Here is a 24536-nt window from a genome sequence, read left to right as displayed (position 1 = left end):
TCAGGCGGCTGTTCGACGCCGTCCTGAGAACCGGCAGATTCCCCCCTGCCTAGAAGGAGGCGAGGCTGATCCTCCTCCGGAAGCCTGGAAGACCCGCGGAGTCACCCTCAGGTTATAGGCCGATATGCCTCCTGGACGAGGCGGGCAAGCTGCTCGAGCGTATCGTGGCTGCCCGCCTGTGCGCGCATCTGGAGGCCGTTGGCCCGGACGCATCCGACCGCCAATTCGCCTTCAGACGGCAGCGATCGACCATCGATGCGATTCAACTCGTACGGTCGCTGTCGCGCCGAGCGGCCGAGGGGGCGGTATGAGCGTGGCTGTCTCTTTAGACATCGCCAACGCCTTTAACGCCGTCTCCTGGGCGGCGATCGGGCGGGCGCTACTGTTACACAACGTCCCGCTCTACCTTCGCCGCCTGGTCCGGGACTACCTCCGCGGCCGATTGGTGTCGTACGTCGGCCAGGGAGGGAACGGGGTAGCTCCAGTGCACCGCGGGGTTCCGCAGAGTTCCGTGTTAGGCCCCCTGCTATGGAACCTAGCCTACGACGCGGTGCTGCGTGTTGAAATGCCGTCGCCGGCGGTCTCGTTGGTTTGCTACGCCGACGACACTCTGGTGGTGGCTTCCGGGCGGAAGTGGAAGGACGCGATCGGCCTCGCGGAGAGAGCGCTGCGACGCGTCGTCGCCTCGATCGGGACGCTGGGTCGGCGAGTCGCCTTGGAGAAAACCGAGGCAGTGTCGCTCGCGGACAGGGTTGGGATCGGTATCCCCAACGGAGCGTCCCTGAGGATTGGGGATGCCTGCATCAGGGTCCGCCGATCGATGAAGTATCTCGGTCTGACCCTGGACACCTACTGGCGATTCACACGCCTCTTCAAGACTCTCGCCCCCAGGTTGGAGAGGCAGGTATTCGCCTTTCATCGAATCATGCCCAACCTGGGTGGTCCACAAGAGGGTGTTCGGCGGTTATACGTGACGGTTGTTCGGTCCATGTCGCTGTACAGCGCGCCTGTGTGGGCCAGCGACCTGGAGGGCTGCCGCGTTGGGCGCGAACTTTTGGCAAGACTTCATCGCCAGGCGGTCCTCCGATCCGTGCGAGCTTATCGCACGGTGTCACACGCCGAACTGTCCGCCATGGCCGGGTCCCCTCCTTTCCATCTGCTCGCGGAGATGGAGGCGGAAGTACATTCCGCCGTCCGAGGTCTCCGCGAAGCTGGGGGCCCACTGGCCGACGGGCAAGAAGTGGCGAGGGGCCAGGCCCGGCAGCGCATGGAAGCCAAATGGCTCGAATGGTTGGCCCTCCCAGAACATCGGGAGGGTCGCGTTGTCGGGGTGCTCCTGCCCATCATGAACGAATGGGTAGGGCGCGGGTATGGCAGGCTTACCTTCCGCCTGACGCAGATCATCACAGGTGTCGGCTGTTTCGGCACCTATCTGCGTCGCATCGGGCGGGAGGAGACGTCGCGGTGCTTCAGCTGCGACTCGGGCGACGAGGATACGGCGGATCACACCCTGGCCAGATGCCGGGAGTGGGTCGACGATCGCCGTGTCCTCGAGTTGCGGCTGGGCCCGGATCTCTCGTTGCCGACGATCGTGCGTCGCATGGCGAGAGACCGGGAGTGTTGGGTGGCCGTCTCCGAGTATGCGGAGGCGGTGATGGGAGAGAAGGAGGAGGCGGAACGCGAGCGGGAAATGACGGGTCATCCGTCCCGTCTCGCGGCCCTCAGACGCCGAGGCCGGCGCAGATAGCCTGGAGCCGGGGGAGGTCGGGTGGTGACGTAGTTCAGGGCGTCACCCCGCTCCCCGACGGCAAATCACCGGGTATGGGGGGCCCCCTTTTCGGGACCATCTTGGGAGGTGGTGGCAGTGCCACGGGGTTGCCGTCGGCGTCGCGTCGTGGCAGGTCGCGACGTGCGGCGGCGGAGTTAAGATCTGGGGGTCCTCGGTTCAGAGGGCCCCCTCCGGGGGTAGCCGAACATCCGCTTCCCCCCGGGAGCCGCGCTATAAGCGCTTATGTTAACGCGGTCCCGTCGTAGGCGATCGAATAGATTGGGTGAGTTCGGCGGTCAACGGGACCGTCATTGCCCTCTGCCCCTGCCCCGGGGTGTCCGCCGGGCCTAGGCCCGGTCGCCGCTTGCGGTCCTCCCGGGTGCGGCGGCGGAAGAACGGTCCCGCGGATCATTTGACCAGGTGCCGTCTCCCCGTCCGGCCACTGTCCGGGTTACTGTTCGATCGCGGGGGTCGCGGAGTGAGGGTGTCGGGGGGCACACTCACACCTCCGCAACACCATGCGACCCCCAGAAGTGGCGACGCGGACGAGTGGTCCGTCGCGCGTCGCCGGAGTTTCGGGAAGGCTCCGCCGTCATCGCGCGGGGTTGTTGAGCGTGGAGTTTGCCTTTGCGCTGAGGGGGGGGGGGCAAGCGGGTGTATCGCTAGTTTGCTCCCGCGAAAAGTCCCTCCCCTCGTGCGCGCGACTCCGCGCCCGAGGAAGACCACCGTGGAGTTTTAGTGGGTGCAAGCCCCACATAACCCCGTCCCTCCCCCAGGGGGCGGGGTATCCGTTAGGGATTTCTCCACGTCAAAAGAAAAAAAGGTAGTCGCGGGCAATTGTGGCGTAGTGAGGTCCAGCCCCGTCTTGCTGATAGAACATGTTCCGTGGGATCTCATTTGGAATATGGTTCATGAGATCCGGCAGAACATGCTCTAAAAACACTTTATACGCTGGGCCGTCCATCCTGTCTGGCAGCATGTACGGCCCAACGATATAATCACCACAAATGCCGTCCCATACATTAATCGAACAACGGACTAGTGCTGCGCGTGTCCGAAGCGCTAGTGGATTCTCGTCGCTCCACAAATGCCGATTGTGGGAATTGAAACACCCTTCCCTATTGAAGAGTGCTTCGTCCGTCCACAATATGTATTTGCAAAACGACAGATTCCGCTGCACTTCTCCCAACAGCCACACTGAATACTCAACCCGCTGGTCGCCATCCCCGGGGTGCAAATATTGCACCCGTACATAGCTATACGGATGCAACATGTTTTCCCTCAGAGTTCGGTGTACCGTCATTCTGCTGCCACTAGAAGAAAATACAGAAACATCCATTATTAGATAACATTCGTTTTCCTCAATTAATAATTGCTGCAGTTATCTTCTACTGTGGCTTACTCTAGGCGGCGGCTCAAGTCGCGCACGCTGACGGTCGGATCTTCGTCTATGGCGTCCAACACGTTCTCTGCTACCGCAAGGTTCCTCGCGGCTCTGGGTCTACCCCCGTCGAGTGTAATCTTGACGCCAAAAGCCGGATTGTACCCTCGCTGGGGGTTTGGATGTGCGGGTATTCCCGTGCAAACGCTCGCACGGTAGCACTTGCGTCCCCGTTGTTCCGGGCGTACACCCAGAACATTGCGTAATATTCTTGAGCGGAGAACATTTCCAGGACGAGATTGCTAGCTGACTGATAGGATTTTTTCAAGCAACTTCCTCTACCCCCAAGTAGTTTATCTCGTTCCATTATGAGTAAACTCCCACCAGGACAAGAGGCTTTAGGTAAAAAGAAGCCAGCACATTTTCGAAACACATGTGCTTTGCAGAAATGCAACGAACGAACCATCCTACACTTTCACAAAAGCCCGTGCTCCGTCCTTTTACTGCCAATGTACCCGTTGCTTCGAGATAGACAGCAGACACCACGTGTTTCGGTTCGACAGGGCCCGAAGAGGAGAGAAACAGAAAGTCTTCGAGTTGCTATAAAGAAGAAAAGGCATACCATTCCTGTTTCCGTTTTCCGATACCCTGAGTTTACGTCTGCTACGAAGCGGAACCAGATAAGCCATCAATTACCCAAAAGTGTTGGAAATCGTTCTCTATCGCTGACTCGCGGGAAAATACGGTCATAAACCGCGACCCTGGCGAAATGCTCTGGCCGATCAGCCTGATTAATTTTAAATACGCCTCGCGGAGTGGCACAGGAAGAAAGGGGGTAACTCGCTGACTGCGCGTAGTCCCGCCTGCTTCGTCCTTCCTTCAAATTAAAGACAGATACCTTATCTCCCGAGTATAAGCACGCCCTCGAATTTCAAAACAAAAGCACGCGTTGACGTATTCCGTGCGAGAGAAGGTGGGCCTCAGAGAGGAGACATAGCTGTGAAGAAGGCCTCTTCAAAACAGTGGCCGTTTGGGAGGGATGCAGGACAGATTGGTTAGGTTACGACCAATCGGAATTGATGCCCACCTTTTCTCGCACGGAATACGTCAACGCGTGCTTTTGTTTTGAAATTCGAGCGCGTGCTTATACTAGGGAGATAAGGGATCTGCCTTTAATTTGAAGGAAGGACGAAGCAGGCCGGACTACGCGCAGTCAGCGAGTTACCCCCTTTCTTCCTGTGCCACTCCGCGAGGCGTATTTAAAATTAATCAGGCTGATCGGCCAGAGCTTTTCGCCAGGGACGCGGTTTATGACCGTATTGTCCCGCTAGTCGGCGGTACAGAACTGTTTCCTACAGTTTTGGACAATTTATGACATAATTGGTTACGCCTCGTAGCAGACGTGAACTCGAGATATCGGAAAACGGAAACAGGAATGGTATGCCTTTTCTGCGCGACTTGAGCCGCCGCCTAGAGTAAGTCACTGTACAAGATAACTGCAGCAATTATTAATTGAGGAAAACGAATGTTATCTAATAATGGATGTTTCTGCATTTTCTTCTACTGCCAGCAGAATGACGGTACACCGAACTCTGAGGGAAAACATGTTGCATCCGTACAGCCATGTACGGGTGCAACATTTGCACCCCGCGGATGGCGACCAGCGGGTTGATTATTCAGTGTGGCTTTTCACTCACTCTTCAATAGCGAAGGGTGCTTCAATTCCCACAATCGGCATTTGTGGAGCGATGAGAATCCACTAGCGCTTTGGACACGCGCAGCACAAGTCCGTTGGTCGATTAATGTATGGGCCGGCATTTGTGGTGATTACATCTTTGGGCCGTACATGCTGCCAGACAGGATGGAAGGCCCAGCGTATAAAATGTTTTTAGAGCATGTTCTGCCGGATCTCATCAACCATATTCCAAATGAGATCCCACGGAACATGTTCTATCAGCAAGACGGGGCTGGACCTCACTACGCCACAATTGCCCGCCACTACCTTTTTTTTTTACGTGGAGAAATCCCTAACGGATACCCCGCCCCCTGGGGGAGGGACGGGGTTATGTGGGGCTTGCACCCACTAAAACTCCACGGTGGTCTTCCTCGGGCGCGGGGTCGCGCGCACGAGGGGAGGGACTTTACGCGGGAGCAAACTAGCGATACATCCGCTTTCCCCCCCCCCCCTCAGCGCAAAGGCAAACTCCGCGCTCAACAACCCCGCGCGATGACGGCGGGGCCTTCCCGAAACTCCGGCGACGCGCGACGGACCACTCGTCCGCGTCGCCACTTCTGGGGGTCGCATGGTGTTGCGGAGGGGTGAGTGTGCCCCCCGGCACCCTCACCCCGCGACCCCCGCGATCGAACAGTAACCCGGAGAGTGGCCGGGCGGGGAGACGGCACCTGGTCAAATGATCCACGGGACCGTTCTTCCGCCGCCGCACCCGGGAGAGCCGCAAGCGGACACCCCGGGGCAGGGGCAGAGTGCAATGACGGTCCCGTTGACCGCCGAACTCACTCTATCTGTTCGATCGCCTACGACGGGAACGCGTTAAAAAGAGCGCTTATAGCGCGGCTCCCGGGGGGGTAGCGGGTGTTCGGCTACCCCCCGAGGGGGCCCTCAGAAACGAGGACCCCCAGATCTTTACGCCGCCGCCGCACGTCGCGACCTGCCACGACGCGACGCCGACGGCAACCCCGTGGCACTGCCACCACCTCCCAAGGTGGCCCCGAAGAGGGGGCCCCCCAGACCCGGTGATTCGCCGTCGGGGAGCGGGGTGACGCGCTGAACTACGTCACCACCCGACCTCCCCCGGCTCCAGGTCATCTTCGCCGACCTCGGCGTCTGGGGGCCGCGAGACGGGACGGGTGACCCGTGATTTCCCGCTCGCGTTCCGCCTCCTCCTTCTCTCCCATGACCGCCTCCGCATACTCGGAGACGGCCACCCAACACGCCCGGTCCCTCGCCATGCGACGCACGACCGTCGGCAGCGAGAGATCCCGGCCCAGCTGCAACTCGAGGACACGGCGATCGTCGATCCACTCCCGGCATCTGGCCAGGGTGTGATCCGCCGTATCCTCGTCGCCCGAGTCGCAGCTGAAGCACCGCGACGTCTCCTCCCGCCCGATGCGACGCAGATAGGTGCCGAAACAGCCGACACCTGTGATGATCTGCGTCAGGCGGAAGGTAAGCCTGCCATACCCGCGCCCCACCCATTCGTTCATGATGGGCAGGAGCGCCCCGACAACGCGACCCTCCCGATGTTCTGGGAGGGCCAACCATTCGAGCCATTTGGCTTCCATGCGCTGCCGGGCCTGGCCCCTCGCCACTTCTTGCCAGTGGGCCCCCAGCTTCGCGGAGACCTCGGACGGCGGAATATACTTCCGCCTCCATCTCCGCGAGCAGATGGAAAGGAGGGGACCCGGCCAAGGCGGACAGTTCGACGTGTGACACCGTGCGATAAGCTCGCACGGATCGGAGGACCGCCAGGCGATGAACTCTTGCCAAAAGTTCGCGCCCAACGCGGCAGTCCTCCAGGTCGCCGGCCCAGACAGGCGCGCCGTACAGCGCCATGGACCGAACGACCGTCACGTATAACCGTCGAACACCCTCGTGTGGACCACCCAGGTTGGGCATGATTCGACGAAAGGCGAATACCTGCTTCTCCAACCTGGGGGCGAGGGTCTTGAAGTGGCGCGTGAATCGCCAGTAGGTGTCCAGGGTCAGACCGAGATACTTCATCGATCGGCCGACCCTGATGCAGGCTTCCCCGATCCTCAGGGACGCTCCGTTGGGGACACCGCTCCCAACCCTGTCCGCGAGCCACATCGCCTCGGTTTTCTCCAAGGCGACTCGCAGACCGAGCGTCCCGATCGAGGCAACGACGCGTCGCAGCGCTCTCTCCGCGAGGCCGATCGCGTCCCTCCACTTCCGCCCGGAAGCCACCACCAGAGTGTCGTCGGCGTAGCAGACCAACGAGACCTCCGGCGACGGCATCTCAACCCGCAGCACCGCGTCGTAGGCTAGGTTCCATAGCAGGGGGCCCAACACGGACCCCTGCGGAACCCCGCGGTGCACTGGAGCCACCCCGTTCCCTCCACGGCCGACGTACGACACCGATCGGTCGCGGAGGTAGTCCCGGACCAGGCGGCGAAGGTAGAGCGGGACGTTGTGAAACACCAGCGCCCGCTCGATCGCCGCCCAGGAGACGGTGTTAAAGGCGTTGGCTATGTCTAAAGAGACAGCAACGCTCACACCGCCCCCCTCAGCCGCTCGGCGCGACAGCGATCGTACGAGTTGAATCGCATCTATGGTCGATCGCTGCCGTCTGAAGCCGAATTGGCGGTCGGATAGGTCCGGGCCAACGGCCTCCAGGTGCGCGCACAGGCGGGCAGCCACGACACGCTCGAGGAGCTTGCCCGCCTCGTCCAGGAGGCATATCGGCCTATAAGCCGAGGGTGACTCCGCGGGTTTTCCAGGCTTCCGGAGGAGGACCAGCCTCGCCTCCTTCCAGGCAGGGGGGAATCTGCCGGTTCTCAGGACGGCGTCGAACAGCCGCCTGAGGCCGACTCCAAGGGCACTCAACGCGCAGGCCCATACTCGCCCGGGCACACCGTCGGGACCCGGAGCCGCGTTCCTCTTACGCATTCGCTCCACCGAGGAAGCGAGCTCCTCGTCGCTGACCCCGGGGGCATGTTCAATATCTGCGAACTTCCACAAAACATGCGCCAAGCTGGTGATTCGACATTCACCGAATTGCTTAATTCATTAAGAGTTGGCAAATTGACGATGGAGCAGCTTGAAGTTTTAGACAGCCGAAGAGTGCCATTAAAAGGGAGATTTGCTGACGGCGAGGCTGTAAGAATTTTTGCGACAACAAAGGCTGTAGATCGTTATAATTTATACATCACAGAAAAGCTAAGCGTTACTGAAAAATTATACGACGTAAAAGCCATTGACACGTCAAAGGAAATAAAAACTTACGGTCACGCAGTAAAAGATAGTTTTATCCCTGAGGATCCGAATAAATGCGGAGGTATACTAAAAGATATAAAATTGGGCATCGGATCACGATTACGTTGCGAAAGAACCTTCATGTTAATCACGGATTGGTCAATGGGGCTATGGGTGTCGTACGCAGTTTTCGGTGGCCAGCATTGCGGCGAGATCAATTAGAGCCGGGTGAATTGCCTTAAGCAGTATATATCGAATTTGATGATAAATCCATACCAGGTAATGAGGCAGGCATAGGTGTTCGAATAGAACCAACCACCACAGAGTTTGAGGCTTTGCGCGGCCAAGGGAAAGTGGAACGTAAGATGCTCCCTATCATTTTATGCTGGGGAGTAACGATACATAAATTACAAGGAACCACCTTGGACACAGCTGTAGTCGATGTAGGGAAAACTGTTTTTGCAAAAGGACAAGCCTATGTTGCCTTGAGCAGGGTTAGAACTTTGGAAGGACTTGCAATTAGTGACTTGGATTCGAGGAAAGTTCTTAACAACCCTCACGACAGTGTTTCCCTTAAGGGGGCCGTCTCCGCGGGCCTTTGAATGTGTGAGTACGCTCACACAAGCTAGGAAAAGCGTGCACGTATACGCGTGTAGTAAGCAAATCGTAAATTACAACTTTCGTCCTGGAATCGGCCCGAAGGAAGTTTTTGCGGGTACAGTTGCCTTCAGTAGACATCTGTGCAGGGTGGTCTGGTGCGTTTGAACGCTAATAAGCACCCAACTTTGAAATAATAATGAATTTATGACTCGAAAACTGTCCGAATGAAGCTTCAAGGCTTCTCCGTTGGTGGCGCTAATGGTGCACTGCAGCCATGTAGCACCAGCGTGACGTGTAGGCAGGGCCGACGCGAGGTTAGCTGGCGCCCTTGTGCAAAAAAATTTTTGTTGTCCCCAATTTTTTACACTTGTTTTCTATTTAATATGTTTAAAAGAATTACATTTATATTTAGTTTATGTGAGGTGTTAGATTCCTTTATTATTAAGCGTACGATCTAGTTTTTTTAGCGTACCATTCGGCTGGCGCCCTTGTGCGGCGCATGGTTTCGCCGGGCCTGCGTATACGCGATGTAGTAAGCAAACCGTAAATTACAACTTTCGTCCTGGAATCGGCACGGTGGACGTTTTTGCGGGTTTAGTTGCCTTCGGTAGACTTTCGTGCAGGGTGGTCTGGTCCGTTTGAACGCTAATAAGCACCGTACGTTGAAATAATAATGAATTTACGAATCGTGTACTCAGGACAGCCCGAAAAATGACAGAATGAAGCTTCAAGTTTTCTCCGTCACCGGCGTTGATGGTATATTCGTGCCTTGTACCATCAAAACCGGTGGAAGTCCAATCTAGCCGATAAATGTAGGAAAGACATAGTTGCCGAGACGTATCGAGAGTCGAATCGCGCTGTTGCCGCATTTCCCCTATCAATATTTTTCCATCAAGGAGGCTTGAATGAATCACGGCGAAGCAGTTGGAGAACAGAGATGGGCAAAGATAATATCTGGATAAAGTCAAATAAAAGATACTACAGTATTGTCTCATGAAACGAGAGCGAGCAAGAGGCACTGAAAGCGAACGAGGGTGGTGCGAGATAGACGACGAGATGTTGTTTGTCTCGCTCCGTCTTTCGGACGCCTGACACTCCGTCCTCTCCGTGCGCGATCGTCGCGCAGGCAAAGCGTTCCATCTCGCTCCCCCTACCAGCTAAAAAGAAGCGAGAAACGAACACTGAGAATTAGGGCTCTGCTCGCGATACGAGCTCAACGCCGCGCCGGTCCCGACCAGCGAGGATTTGGGCTGTTTGGCGGCGCACAGTGGGGCATTTGGGGTCGAAACACGGCACTAAGTCCTTTTACAAAAATATCGCTAAACTGCAAATTTTCTTTTACAGGTAGTTGATTGCAGGTATTGGATTGATTTATTGTAATGACTATAACTTGATTAGAAACAAAAAATATATAAAAAAATGTTCTGTTAAACAATTTCGTCAAAAAGGCACTAACAACTAAAAAATACTTCTAGTGTTGTGCTACAATTTCGATGCTGTTTTTCAACTTTAAATAAAAACGTGGTTCAGGATATTTCATAACAGAATATGAATCAATTTAGTATAGCCTCAAGTGTCGAAATGAATTTGTTGCGAGATATCCTGCTCCACGATTTTATGTGAAAATACACCATCGAAATTGTAGTATAAGAAAATAATTATTTTTTAGTTTTTAATGCATTTTTCATAAAATCGTTTATTATAAATTTTTTAATATACTTTTTCTAGTTTTTAGTGTTTGTGGATTTACATTACTCTTATTGCTGTATGCAGTTTAACAGTTTGCTTGAAGAATGGTTGATTTATTGTTATGGGTTATTATTTCTTGGTGACTAGGTAATTTTTTCACCCACTCGGAGTTTTTTCATAATTTTGTATTGTCAACCAAACCACGCACCTCTGCAAAGTTTCGAGGGAATTGGATGGTTGGAAGTGGTTTAAAATTGAGTTTCCAGATTTGAATCAAACAAACAAACAAACAGAGGATCGTAGCTAAATAAAATCGTTTAATGGGACATTCCCAAATATCAGTATTGTTAGTACTGAACTCTGGTTTATATTGATAAATTTTTACAACCGTGGAATAACAATTACGAAGAAAACCATGTACAAAACTATTATTGAAACAGACAATTCTTGTTGATATAAAAGATAATTTGATGTATAGTTAGATGAAAAAAAGCGGCATATGTTTTTAGAAGAATTACAGCATTCATAAATTTCATTACGATCGGCATGTTACACTTCGGTGATGTACCTTATTCAAATTGTATGCTTTGAATTTGCACATTGATTATACAAAGTATTGCATCGTTCTATGTATAAATAAATACTAAATTAGTATTGTTTCATTGACACGTTTCCTAACTTCACTACTCAACCTCTCTATCTTTCAATAGTGCTATCCTCCTTTACGTTCAGCGAGGCTCTGATGCTAGACGCAGGAACTGGCGGGCTCCAGCTACAGCTGATGCACGAGGAAATACCTACAGCGGTGGTTATGTGTGCGTGACTGACGCACCGCAGTTCCTCACACATAACCACCGCTCCTGTCGATGTTCCCCCCTCCATCAGCGGTACATGGCGCCCGGCGATCGCTGCCTAGACGCAGTTCTCATGCCGTATTCCTCCAAGCTTCTCAATAGAAGCAGCTGTGGCAACAGCGCGGCAGAGACGGAGACAACACAACATGCGGCAACTATGCTGTCAAAAATTCGTCTACGTAGAGTACCGGTAGATGTCACCATTGTACAACTTCTTTTTACCGACCGCAGTAGTTTCATTAGGGTCCGTCTGTTTACAAGGGCGCTTCGATCGATTCGGACCATAACAAAAAGGAGACGGCCCCCTTAACGAACTAAACAGGCTGCGGTCCTTGCCACACAATATTGCTGAACATAACTAAAAAGTAAAAAATAAAATAAAAAATATTAAAAAAATTAAAAAAACCCGACTGCTTAAAAAAAATATTAAAATAATTAAATTAATTAAAAAAAATTAAAAAAATTAAATTAATAAAAAAATTAAATTAAAAAGAGAACTAAAATGACAAAAACAAGACTTAATTTATTTATACATGGTATATTAATTATCATAAATAGGATAACAATAAGATGACAATTTAATTTAACTCAATTGGCTGCAGGCGGAGGCCTTAAATATTTTGATGCTCTTCTACCCCAAGCATGTACTGCAATGGCTAAAGAAAGTGCTTCAAGCTGGTAACAAATAGAGGTGGACAACATCAATGCAAATTCATGCTTATATAGTGACATTTCAACTTCAGTGTGTTGTGTAAATTATATGTTTCTCTCTTTGTCCATGTTGGGAATACTATTGGCGTTGTTAATAACCCATCGAATCTAATTAGGGCGAACAGCGATACACAATATTGAATGTAATGTAATGTTCGAATGTACAAATGTTCGAATGTAATTACATCAAATCATTTGCATCCAAATATTTAAGGCCTCCGCCTGCAGCCAATTGAGTTAATTTAAATTGTCATCTTATTATTATCCTGTTTTTACCATATTATAAACCGTAGTTTTCATCACATCTTTGTGGAAACTTATGTGTTGCAACTCTTCCGGTATTGCAAAATTTCTATTGTTGTCCGTGGTAATTGAGATTATGGTCATCACGTTTCATTTTCCATCACTTGATGATTTAACCATGAACTGAAATTGCAACTTCTCCATTTTTTCCCCTTTTTTGTATATAAACAAAATTGTCGTTTTATAAAGTATATTTTATGTCTTATGGGAAATGACTCTTGAATAAACGATATCGCGTTGCTCTGTAAACAAAGTATTTATTTTCGTTATTTAAAAGCCCTACTGGCGCTATGTACATTAACCCTTACCTGTAAACAAAGAAACTACAATTACTGTTTATTCTATACTTTTCCAATATCTCTTAACAATTTCCAGAACAGTCTGGTTTTCACTCTCTTGATAACGTGCTTATCCGCTCCGCCCGACTTCCCCCTCTCTCGACAGTCCGTCCTTACTTATGAGGGGGAACGCGGGAGAATTCAAATTATACATTTTCTTTACATATATCTATGTAAAGAAAGTGTACTTTCTTTATTTGAATGTGCCGAGCCTCGCGCGACTGTGACTGTAGAACAATAGGGAATCTGCAATATCAATCGATAGAGAACGATAGTAAAGGGATGTAAGATAGAGCACGTGTGCAAAATCTAGGCAGAGTAGTATATATATATACCTTATGTTGTAAGGGTTTCTTTCTTTTGTTCGTACCCAAAATTGTATTTTATATGTGTTAGTATATGTATATTTTTTCCTTCTTTATATTAAGATCAATTGTACGTGAAGATCAATGAGAAGGAGAAGGAGAAGGAGAATGTGAATAAACTTATAATGTATATATTTATACATGTACACGGAAAGCAGCATACCAACGCCATCTTCGTTGCATTATCCTTAATTAGGCACATGGCAACGGCACGCTGGCTCATGTGGAGCGGCGATCACGTCCCCTTTCATCGATTCGCGATCGTCGAATAGCGTTGTCATTGTTGTCATTGTTGTCATTGTTGTTATTATTGTTATTATTGTTATTATTGTTATAATTGTTTCTATTGTTATTATTGTTATTATTGTTATTATTGTTATTATTGTTATTATTGTTATTATTGTCATTATTGTTTGTTTGGGATTGGCCACAGCGATGCAGCCAATCGGGCACGTGCACGCTGCCTCGAAGCGCGCGACTTTTAAACGCGCTATTTGATACCGGATCAGCGGCTGGAGCGATCGCGGCGATAGCCTGGTCGGGCCATCTCGGGGCCGACAATTATACTAATTAGCTTATCTCCCTCTACTAATTAGCAGCATCGCGCGACACACACGTGTACTTCTCTGATTGGCCATGCATCATCGGCACCCGAATCGGTGGCTCGGCCCGCTCTGTTTCCGCGATCGCTCTCTTGCTTGTGAACCGCGTACCGGTAAACACCGCTGTTTCTCCTAACGCGAAACAAAAGAGCTATCGGTGCTCCGATAATACGAAACAAGTATTTCTATATACTTCGCTTCGGCCTCGCGCAATCGCGTGTACAATTTCTTGTAAATTAAGTGCTCTACTGTTAATAGTAACATTTCTTTTAATTAGTTATTAAGCACCCTCGTTTATTGTGGCGACATTACAATAACATTAATAGCGCTCTCTTAAATCTATACGTTCCGCCGCGTGAACACAAACTTGCTCACGCGTTAAAAACAAGTGCGTGGTGCCCCTCGTTCTTGTGCGAACATAAAGTTGGTCCTTCGAGCCGGAGTACTCCGGCGATTTCGAGAGCTGTGTGGTGACCGCGTGGTGCGAGAGCTCGTTAAGTGCCGCCATTATGAAGGACGCGATCGCGGATCTGGTCAAGCTGTATCATCGGCTCTCACGTGTGTACGATAATCTGAAAAAGAAAGGTGTCGCTAAAATGACTGAAGGTTCGGTGCAAGCTAGACTGGAAATGCTAACTTCACTCTGGGAACAATTCTCGAAGCAACATGGGGCTATAGAGAAGCAATGCACTGAGGAGTGGGCAAGGCATGATTATTTTACCAAGGATTGCTTCGATCTTGCCGAAGAATCTTTTCTGGAACAAAAGGGATATCTACTAGATCTCCTTCGTGGATTTAACCGGAAGCTGGAGCCCGGCGGCATGGCCTCGACTTCCGGCGGTGCTCCTACCGCGGAGACACGATCACGTGCCACTCTGCCCCGCATTCCGCTACCCAGCTTCGATGGACGCTACAGCGAATGGCAGGCGTTCCACGATTCCTTCGTCTCGCTGGTGATCAAGGATCCCACGTTAATGGATGTGGATCGGCTACATTATTTAAAGGGCTGTGTAAAAGGTGATGCGAGTACCGTGATACGTAATCATACCACGACGGACGACAACTTTCAACCAGCCTGGGACGCTTTAAAGGAACGATTCCAAAATAAACGCCTCTTGGTGAGCGCACAGCTTAACATTTTAAATGAATTACCCACGGTGAAATGTGAATCGTCGGCGGAGTTGAAACGATTGTTCTACGGAACATGGGACGTGGTTGGCGCTCTAGCCGCAATGAATCGTCCCGTGACTACCACCGACTGGCTGGTCAAAATGACTGTCGACCGACTGGACGAGCAATCGTGCCGCGAGTGGGAGGCGTCTCTCGGCCTATGCACAGATCCACCCTCCTTAGATGCTCTAAGGGTGTTCATCGAAACACGTATTCATACGGTTGAGGCGCTGGAGAATCAACGCAAGCGTGATCCTCCTGCCGAAGACAAACAAACAGCTCCCAAGGGGACCGCTACCAAAGGCGTCGCTGCCAAAGGCGCCGCTGTGCATCAAGTCGGCACGACGCCATCGAACTCGAAGGATTGCGGACTCTGTAAGGGATCACATTACTTACTCTTCTGTCCCAAGTTCAAGGTACAGGACGCTGCAGCGAAGAAGGCCACGGTTGCGAAATTGCAGCGCTGCTTAAACTGCCTGGGCAAGCACCAAATCGACAGTTGCCAATCAAATAAACGGTGCCAGCGGTGCGCTGAACAACACCATTCCTGTCTCCATGATGCTTTCCCGACGGCTGCTGGTGCGGTAGTGCAGCACGTCACTCCTCGCGTGTTCAACACGCCGCCAGTGATGCTCGGCCTTGCGCGAGTTCGCACTTACACGCCGGTCGGTCAACATGTGTCGGTGCGAGCTCTAATCGATCCTGGAAGTGAAGTGTCCTTAATCTCGGAGCAGCTCGTAAAACGACTTGGGTTGAAGAGGCAGCGCGCTCGCATACCTTTGCTTTTCGCCGGCGGTGCTCCGTCGCAACGCACGCGAGGGCTCGTTCATCTCGATATCACTGCCGACCGAGACGGTGAGAGTATCCTCGCCCTGTCGGCATTTGTGCTTATTGATTTGTCTAGCTACAAACCACCCGTCGTGCTCGACGGGACGATCTGGCCTCATCTTCAGGGCCTGCAGTGGGCGGAACCACGTCTCGCGAACCAGGATCCCATCGATCTGCTACTCGGTGCTGACGTCTACAACGACTTCATGTTGGAAGGCGTTCGCAAGGGCAAGCCAGGCACTCCACTGGCTCAGGAAACTACTTTTGGCTGGATTCTTACCGGCGGTCTTCGGAAAGGTTGTGCTCGCAGCCGCAAGAGCGTGTCAACGGTCCAGTGCTGCTCGATCAACCAAGAACTACCTGGCCTGTTGGAGAAATTCTGGGAGCAGGAAGAAGTCCAGATAACACCCACTCTCTCACCCGGTGACCAAGAGGCGGAGGATCACTTTCAGGCCACTCATCGACGCACGTCCGAAGGTCGTTTTGTGGTGAGGCTTCCATTTAAAGTTACTCCAGAGTTGGGACCCTCGAGGCCCGCGGCACTTCGCACATTGAATTCTATGCAGCAGCGTTTTCGTAAGAATCCTGAATATGAACGAGCCTATCAAGACTTTCTACAAGAGTACGAGGATCTCGGTCATATGGTGGCGGCGCGTGCCCCCCCTGAGGGACGACACTTTTATTTACCACATCATGGTGTCCTAAAGGCTACGAGTACCACTACGAAGCTGCGCGTAGTGTTCAATGGCTCGATGACCACTACCAATGGAAGGTCGCTTAATGACATCCTGCACACGGGTCCCAACTTGTTACCAGCCTTAGCCGACTTGTTGCTAAGGTGGCGTCGTCATCCCATCGTCTTTGTCGCTGACGTCGAAAAGATGTATCGACAAATAATTATGCACCCAGACGACCGGGACTATCAGCGGGTCCTCTGGCGAAAGGGGAAGGAATTAAAGTTGAGGGAGTATAAACTTTGCACTGTCACCTACGGATTAGGCTGTGCACCCTACCTGGCACTACGATGCTTGCGGCAGTTGGCCGCGGACGAGGCCGAGTCGTTTCCCTTGGCTTCTAAGACGATGTGCTCAGACGTTTACGTGGACGACATCCTAACGGGCGCAACTTCGGTGGAGGAGGCCTTGACTCTGAAAAAAGAATTGGATCAGCTCGCCATGGCGGGCGGCTTTCGATTACATAAGTGGGCGTCGAACTCGCCTGAGTTCATGAGGTCACCCAGCACAGCGTCTTAGGTATCCAGTGGCTTCCGGAGACTGACAATTTCCAGATCAGACTTCTGGAGGGTAGCACGAGTCCAACGACAACGAAGCGGAGCGTCCTAAGCCAGGCGGCGCAAATCTTCGACCCACTGGGCTGGCTTGCTCCTGTAACGGTATGGACAAAAATATTCATCCAGACACTCTGGACGCTCACGACCGACTGGGACGAAGCCTTACCTGTGCAATCTGAGGACGCATGGCGCGAGTTTTTGAAGGCACTTCCAGCACTTCGTCAAATCCAGATTCCGCGGTGCATGGGCTTGACCTCCACCAACCAATCGGTGGAAGTGCATGGCTTCTCTGACGCCTCGGAACGAGCATACTCTGCGGTGGCGTATCTGCGTGTCCACGATTCATCAGGTGACATACAGATTCATCTTATTTCAGCCAAGACAAAGGTGGCTCCACTCAAGAAACTGTCGCTACCACGTCTCGAGCTGAGTGGCGCTCATCTACTTACACGGCTGGTGGCGCATCTTCTGTCGACTCTGGCTCTTAGGATCAACGGCGTGCATCTGTGGACTGACGCCCTGGTGGCCTTGGGTTGGATCCAGGCTCCGTCCAGTCGGTGGCAAACCTATGTGGCTAACCGAGTAGCAGACATTCAACGTACGCTACCCCAGGCACATTGGCATCATGTTTCAGGCCAAGATAACCCGGCCGACTGTGCTTCGAGAGGACTAACCCCGGCCGAACTCCCCGAGCACCCACTGTGGTGGTCGGGTCCGTCTTGGCTGGCGACGAGCGAAGGGCGACCCGTCACCTTCGAAGAGCCGATAGAAGTGCCCCACTCTGAACGAAGGCAAATTCTCCACGTCCAACGCTCCCCAGAAGATGAGGTGAGCCTGTTTTTAAACCGATTTTCGAACTTCCGTCGACTGCTCCGAGTTACCGCCTGGTGCTGTCGATGGCTCCCGGCGTCCAAGGGGAAACGGGCAACTTACCTGACCGCCAGTGAGATACAAGCTGCCCGATCGAGGCTGGTGCGAGGTGTGCAATCTACTGCCTTCGCTTCGGAATTGGACGCTCTCCAAAGTCGCCAACCGCTGCCTAGACGAAGTCGCCTGCTTCGATTGAATCCGTTCAAGGATCAGGAGGACAGCACCTTACGCGTTGGCGGGCGGCTGCATTATTCAAGGATCACCTACAATCAACGACACCCTGTGATTCTTCCCGATGAATCACCACTGGCTGCGCTGTGGATCGCCGAGGCGCATCGGCGCTGTTTGCATGGGGGTGTGCAACTCACTCTTTCAACACTTCGCCAACATTGCTGGGTTCTTCGAGGTCGCCACTTGGTAAAATCCTGCATCCATCGGTGCTCCACTTGTGTTCGCTGGAGAGGCAGTACCGCGGACCAGCTGATGGGAGTGTTGCCTGCACCTCGAGTAACCCCTTGTCGCCCGTTCCTGCGCGTGGGCGTAGATTATGCAGGGCCAATTTTTATACGATCCAGTCGAGGGCGCGGCCAGCACGCTCGAAAAGGTTATATCGCTCTGTTTGTGTGTTTAGCTACCAAAGCCGTGCATTTGGAGGTGGTGTCGGACGGGACAACGGAAGCCTTTTTAGCTGCCCTGAAACGACTGACCTCTCGCCGCGGCCTCTGCTCCCAGATCTACAGCGACTGCGGTACGGCATTCGTGGGTGCGGACAAGGAGCTGCGTGCCCTACTACAAGCAGTCAGTTCCCAAAATAGGCAACTCCTGGACCGTCTGGCTTCTGAGGGTATCGAGTGGAAGTTTAACCCTCCTTCTGCACCTCATTTCGGCGGGATTTGGGAGGCCGCGGTGAAGTCCGTGAAGCACCACCTCCGGAGAGTGCTCGGCGAACATCGATTGACGTATGAGGAGCTGGCCACGCTCCTCGCTGAGATCGAAGCTTGTTTAAATTCTAGACCATTGGTACCGGTGTCAGATGATCCCGATGATCTCACTGCGCTGACGCCAGGTCATTTCTTGGTCGGTGAGGCAGTTAACGCGATACCCGAACCCAATCTGGAGGAGCTCCCAGACAATCGGCTTTCTCGGTGGCAGCTGGTTCAGAAAATGCAGCAGCACTTCTGGCGTTTGTGGTCGCGGGACTACCTGAACACGTTGCAGACGCGGGGTAAGTGGAGTCGCGTTCGGACGGTGATTCGGGAAGGCGATCTGTGCTTAATCAAAAGCGAACTGCAGCCGCCCTCGCGTTGGCCTCTGGCTAGAGTCGTCAAAACTCATCCAGGTCCCGATGGTCTTACACGTGTTCTCACACTGAAAACGGCGACGTCGGAGCTCACCCGTCCGTTACACAAGCTTATCCTGTTACCATTTGCTGCCGCCGCGGAGGTCGATGCTGGGAGCTCTCAAGGTGACAGTGTCGATGGCCGAAGACCGACATAATCTGGTCACCTCCGTCAGTATAGTAGTTAGGGTTCGATCTGCGGCACTCTTCTTGCGGAATTAGCTTAATTTTAGTTTCTTCTCTCTTGTTTTAACTGTCTTCAATTTTAATCACGCTTTCATTTAATACCACTTCACTATCCAGCGGCGACATGTCTATTTCGTCAGAATATGACGAGACGGGCGGGAATGTTTGGGATTGGCCACAGCGATGCAGCCAATCGGGCACGTGCACGCTGCCTCGAAGCGCGCGACTTTTAAACGCGCTATTTGATACCGGGTCAGCGGCTGGAGCGATCGCGGCGATAGCCTGATCGGGCCATCTCGGGGCCGACAATTATACTAATTAGCTTATCTCCCTCTACTAATTAGCAGCATCGCGCGACACACACGTGTACTTCTCTGATTGGCCATGCATCATCGGCACCCGAATCGGTGGCTCGGCCCGCTCTGTTTCCGCGATCGCTCTCTTGCTTGTGAACCGCGTACCGGTAAACACCGCTGTTTCTCCTAACGCGAAACAAAAGAGCTATCGGTGCTCCGATAATACGAAACAAGTATTTCTATATACTTCGCTTCGGCCTCGCGCAATCGCGTGTACAATTTCTTGTAAATTAAGTGCTCTACTGTTAATAGTAACATTTCTTTTAATTAGTTATTAAGCACCCTCGTTTATTGTGGCGACATTACAATAACATTAATAGCGCTCTCTTAAATCTATACGTTCCGCCGCGTGAACACAAACTTGCTCACGCGTTAAAAACAAGTGCGTGGTGCCCCTCGTTCTTGTGCGAACATTGTTATTATTGTTATTATTGTTATTATTGTTATTATTGTTATTATTGTTATTATTGTTATTATTGCGTCACGTCCCGGGTGAAAGTCTTTTTAGGGGAATGACATAGTTGGGGTAGATCGGAAGGAAGCCTTGGCACGAAAACCAGTTTCGCGGCACTAGCAAACTGGAAGTCTAGGCACGAAAACCAGCTTCGCGGCACAAGCAACCAGGGAAGGTAAAGCAGTAATCAAGCACCAGAGTGACACCCGTTAGACACAAGCATGGGTATTTAAAGTCCTGATAATTGGATTTACCGCTGCATTAATATAAGAAACCTCGCCTTATATTTCTTTGTAATAGAGGTAACGGTATGGTCGTACAAGGCCTATACGAAATTAAGCCTTGTAAACACTGTAAAGGTTGAGCTTCCTAGCCGCGTTCAGCGGCCGCGGCCGGCGACCGCGGCTGGTAGCCCTTGGCGGCGGCCAAACTTCGGCCGCGCAGCGTCCAGAGTCCCACTTTGGTTCGAGCGCACTTCAAAGGGTCTACGGCCGAGGATTTATACCTGCTTCAAAAATAAAATAATTTTTTTTTATCGTTTCGATATGGAAGTGACACCAATGGATTCCTTATGTTTTTCTGATGAAAATCATATGAAATTTTCTGTAAATCGGACTATTATTAACGAAGACAACTTGAAACGATATAAATTTATCTTTCATGGAATTTCCTTCATGTGGTCCGAATTACGTCGTTCGTGGTGTCAGTTTCATCAGCAAAACATAAGGAATCCATTGACGTCGTTTTTGCAAAGATCTGATGAGAAATGCGGAAATCCTGGACATTTCTGACTTTTTAATGATATTCGAACCCTTTCAAGGGTCGAAACTCATAACATTCGGTGAGGCACTGCGAGGGTTTGACCTCGTCACGGGGTACCATGCGGCATCGAAAGAGATGTGTCAAAGGACAGACGCCGCTGGAGAATCGCCCTATATGTAGTAGTAGAGTAAAATACAACCTGCTATGACATCCAACTAAATAAATTCTACACCAAGAAGGCTCGAAGCTATTATAAATTCAAAACGCAATCCCACAAGTTATTAAAACATTAAATATTTAGGTAGTTTATTTCCATAGTTTATTGAGCCTTTTTTACTGTACGAATACTTACTGCACGTCTATTTCTGTACGTTTATCTGCTTTTATTCATTTTTTTTTTTAAATGTTAAGGGAAATAAAAATTTGTTTATACAGGATCTATTCTACAATCATTTAAGAATATTTATTAATCATCTTTTTCTGTTAGAATGTAGTACTGACATGGATATTCAAATTTTTACTTTAAATTGGTCGCTGTATGAATATTTTTGACACTGACTGTATATAAGTACCGAGGCCTCCAACGAGTTACGTAAACGACAAACAAGGTGGTCGTTTAGTCGAACCCTATTCCGCCGTGCTAGGGATATAAGTCAGCCTGTTCAGTTTTTATTTACCAATTAAGAAGTATTATCCACCAAGTCCATCATCAACGCGCCTCGCGGAAAGATACATGAAGAAAAGGGGTAGCAGTCCGCTGATTGCACGTGGTCACGCATGCGTCGTCCTCCTTTCAAATTAAAGAAGGATCCCTTATCTCTCGGGTATAAACACGCGTTGGAATATTAAAACAAAAGCACGCGCTGACGCATTGGTTGCGAGAGAAGGTAAGCTATAGGGAGGAGATTATATTATAACTGTTGGACGAAAGTATGTCTCGTCCGTTTTGTATACATGTAGTTTGTATTTAGTAATATACACGGCTTCGTGCGTCGTAACGTTACGGACACACCTCTGGGTCGTCTCGAGAGTGTTTGGCTTTGTGTACGTCTTCACTGTTCGAATGTCCTTCCGTTGAAATAGACCTGTAACGTGTGCTGATACGTGGCCACAAGTACTGGCGTAAAGTGTTTAATTCTAAACTTCAATTCTTTACCATTATAGTTCTTATATATATATATATATATATTTCTTTAATTACAAATAAAAGTATTCTCTGTGTTCTATACGTTAAGCTTAAATCTAACAATAACCAATCGGTACCGCATTCCATTGAAACAGCAGCTTTTCACCTCTGTCCAGTAATATCTCCTCCCTATGGCCCACCTTCTCTCGTACCGAATACTTCAGCGCCTGCTTCTGTTTTGATATTCCAACGCGTGTTTATACTCGAGAGATAAGTGCTTTCTCTCAAATTTTGTAGGGAGAACGATGCTGGCGGGAACACGCGCAGTCGACCGACTACCCCTTTTCTTCCTGTTTCTCACCGCGAGACGTAGGTACTCATACAATTTCAGAGTGATTTCGTTTCCTGCTCCATTGTCGGGCAACCATTTTGCGATCTAACATAAAATGCCACATCTGATTCCAAAAAGTTAATCAGGCTGATCGACCAAGCGTCCGACCAGAGTCACGGTGTATGACCATATTGTCCCACGAGACGGCGCGGCGGTTAATAGCAGTACCTACGTCCGGGTCTGAACCCATCGTACGTACTACCCACCGACAGAGCAATATACGGATTAACTCATTGTGAGACTGAAAAATGCCTAAAATTATTAAAGACGGCACTACCTTCTTGACTCCCCTTTAGAAATGCTGGCAAACAGATGTTGTCAAAACATTCTTGGGAAAATACGAAATTATCGGTCGAAAACAACAAATGAATTCCCGCTTTTGTCCCAACGCATAGTGGGCGTCAATCCCAAGAATAGAGAAAAAATTCAATATGCCACTTTTTCCACTCAAGTAGTATTACAATGGGGATTCTAATTCAAATTTGAGTTTCAAGGTCATGATAACCGACCTTGAAATCCAAATTTCAGTTTGAAAATTTGTTTTTTTTTCCGGCGGGCGGCGGCGGATAACGTCATAGAGATGGCGGAGTGGTGGGGGGTATAGCGCGATGAGCAGATATCGATACCGAACCGATCTCGAACCGATACACCGAAGTGCATCGAGGAGGAACCGCGGGTGAAGGTGCTACTCTGGAGCGTGGTACAGACTGTCGGTAAGGAAGGTGCTACTCTGGAGCGTGGTAGAGAATGTCGGTAAGGAAGGTGCTACTCTGGAGCGTGGTAGAGACTGTCGGTAAGGAAGGTGCTACTCTGGAGCGTGGTACAGACTGTCGGTAAGGAAGGAAATATTAATTTTATGATATTAATATAAATGAAAAAACTTCTCGGGGCGACGGGGCTCGAACCCAAGACCTCCGCGGTACGAGTCAGCCGCCTAACCAAATCTCCCAAACGCCGTCTCTCTGACATTAGTCTTTTCCGAATGGTACATATAGCGAAACCAACGGAGCGTCACATATGTGACACACACACACACACACCATGAGCCGTTGCCAAACGTCAGCGTATAATAATTTATTTTTATGAAAAATTGTATCGGATGGTGTCGGATGATGTCGGGAAAGATCGGCGTTTTACATACTGAAGGTAAAAAAATTTTCAAAGCGTTTCGATTTAACGTCGCTGCGTATAGCGCGATCTCGCGTAATTCGACTCCTCTGGAGCGGCCGTGCGGGATGATGTCACTTGGCGGCGCGAATGATAGAAAGAATTATGCAGGGTCAGCAAATCTTAAAGTTAGGTGACAAGGAGGATGATGGGCGAATGAAATGGTACAAATCATAAAATTAAAACAATATAATTTAACATTTTTTACTACGAGCATCATCTACAATATGATTGATTGCACATGCTAACAATTCACAATCGATCAGTGAATGCTGTTCGAAGTATTCGCTTTCAGAAATTAATTTTACATAATCTGTTGGCGCGGTAGCGCTACGTAGAACGTCTACGAAAGTGGCATATTTACTGCTTACAGAGTACATATTTTCAGTTAGCCACGTATACATATGTTCAATGCAATGATTGTACGCGAATAGTTTAGACATCGTGGCTTCAGTCATATATATGACAACGCGATTATCGGTGATTTTAATAAGTTGATCATCATGCACACGTGTGAACACTAGTCGTAAATGATCAATTATAATGTGAGTTTGGGGCGATGTTGCGTTGCTGCGTAATCGTTGGAGTATGTCCACCTCGTTTTGTAGCAGGAGTTTCCACGTAGACATTGAAAAGCTTAACTCGCTGCCTTTATTGTCGGCTATGGCGATATCGACGTGACACAAATTCATACCAATGCGAATTCCTATAGTTAGACGTTTATAAGCTGTTGCAGTCAGTGGATAATCACGCCCAGGATCCGTACGATTGATGGTTTCGATGTTTTCATCTTTTTTAGCGATACGGATCCAGAACAGTAAGAAACAAGTACATGAAATTGATACTTCGGTCGTTTGCGTTTACAGTGAATGAAGTAAATGAGAAGTGTATAGTAACGCGTACATACCTCATATTGGATTGTTGATAATGTTGTTGTTGCTGCTGTTGTTGGCATTTATTTGGAAACCCACTATCGTTACCGGCTGCGCAGGATGAATCGTTTAAGCTGTGTTTGTACATTTTGATGTGCA

The 24536-nt window shown here is 50.3% G+C and overlaps 1 protein-coding gene and 1 long non-coding RNA gene across 3 annotated transcripts in view; one reads left to right on the top strand and one right to left on the bottom strand.

Annotated features, from left to right (window-relative positions):
• Positions 1–24536, top strand: part of LOC143373660 (uncharacterized) — a 423841-nt gene that overhangs the window by 348043 nt on the left and 51262 nt on the right. The window lies entirely within an intron of this gene.
• On the bottom strand, positions 13863–17145 carry LOC143368096 (uncharacterized). Of its 2 annotated transcripts, XR_013085154.1 has the most exons (7): positions 17021–17145; positions 16577–16948; positions 15844–16497; positions 15513–15756; positions 15132–15437; positions 14287–14554; positions 13863–14137 (listed from the first exon to the last, which is right to left on the bottom strand). It is a non-coding gene; the product is annotated as an uncharacterized LOC143368096 (long non-coding RNA). The 2 variants fall into 2 exon arrangements; XR_013085157.1 differs by lacking the exon at positions 17021–17145 and having other exon boundaries at positions 14287–14515; positions 16577–16921.

Source organism: Andrena cerasifolii, chromosome 1, assembly GCF_050908995.1.
Source record: "Andrena cerasifolii isolate SP2316 chromosome 1, iyAndCera1_principal, whole genome shotgun sequence".
NCBI classification, from domain to species: domain Eukaryota; kingdom Metazoa; phylum Arthropoda; class Insecta; order Hymenoptera; family Andrenidae; genus Andrena; species Andrena cerasifolii.
This window is presented reverse-complemented; position numbering and strand designations above follow the sequence as displayed.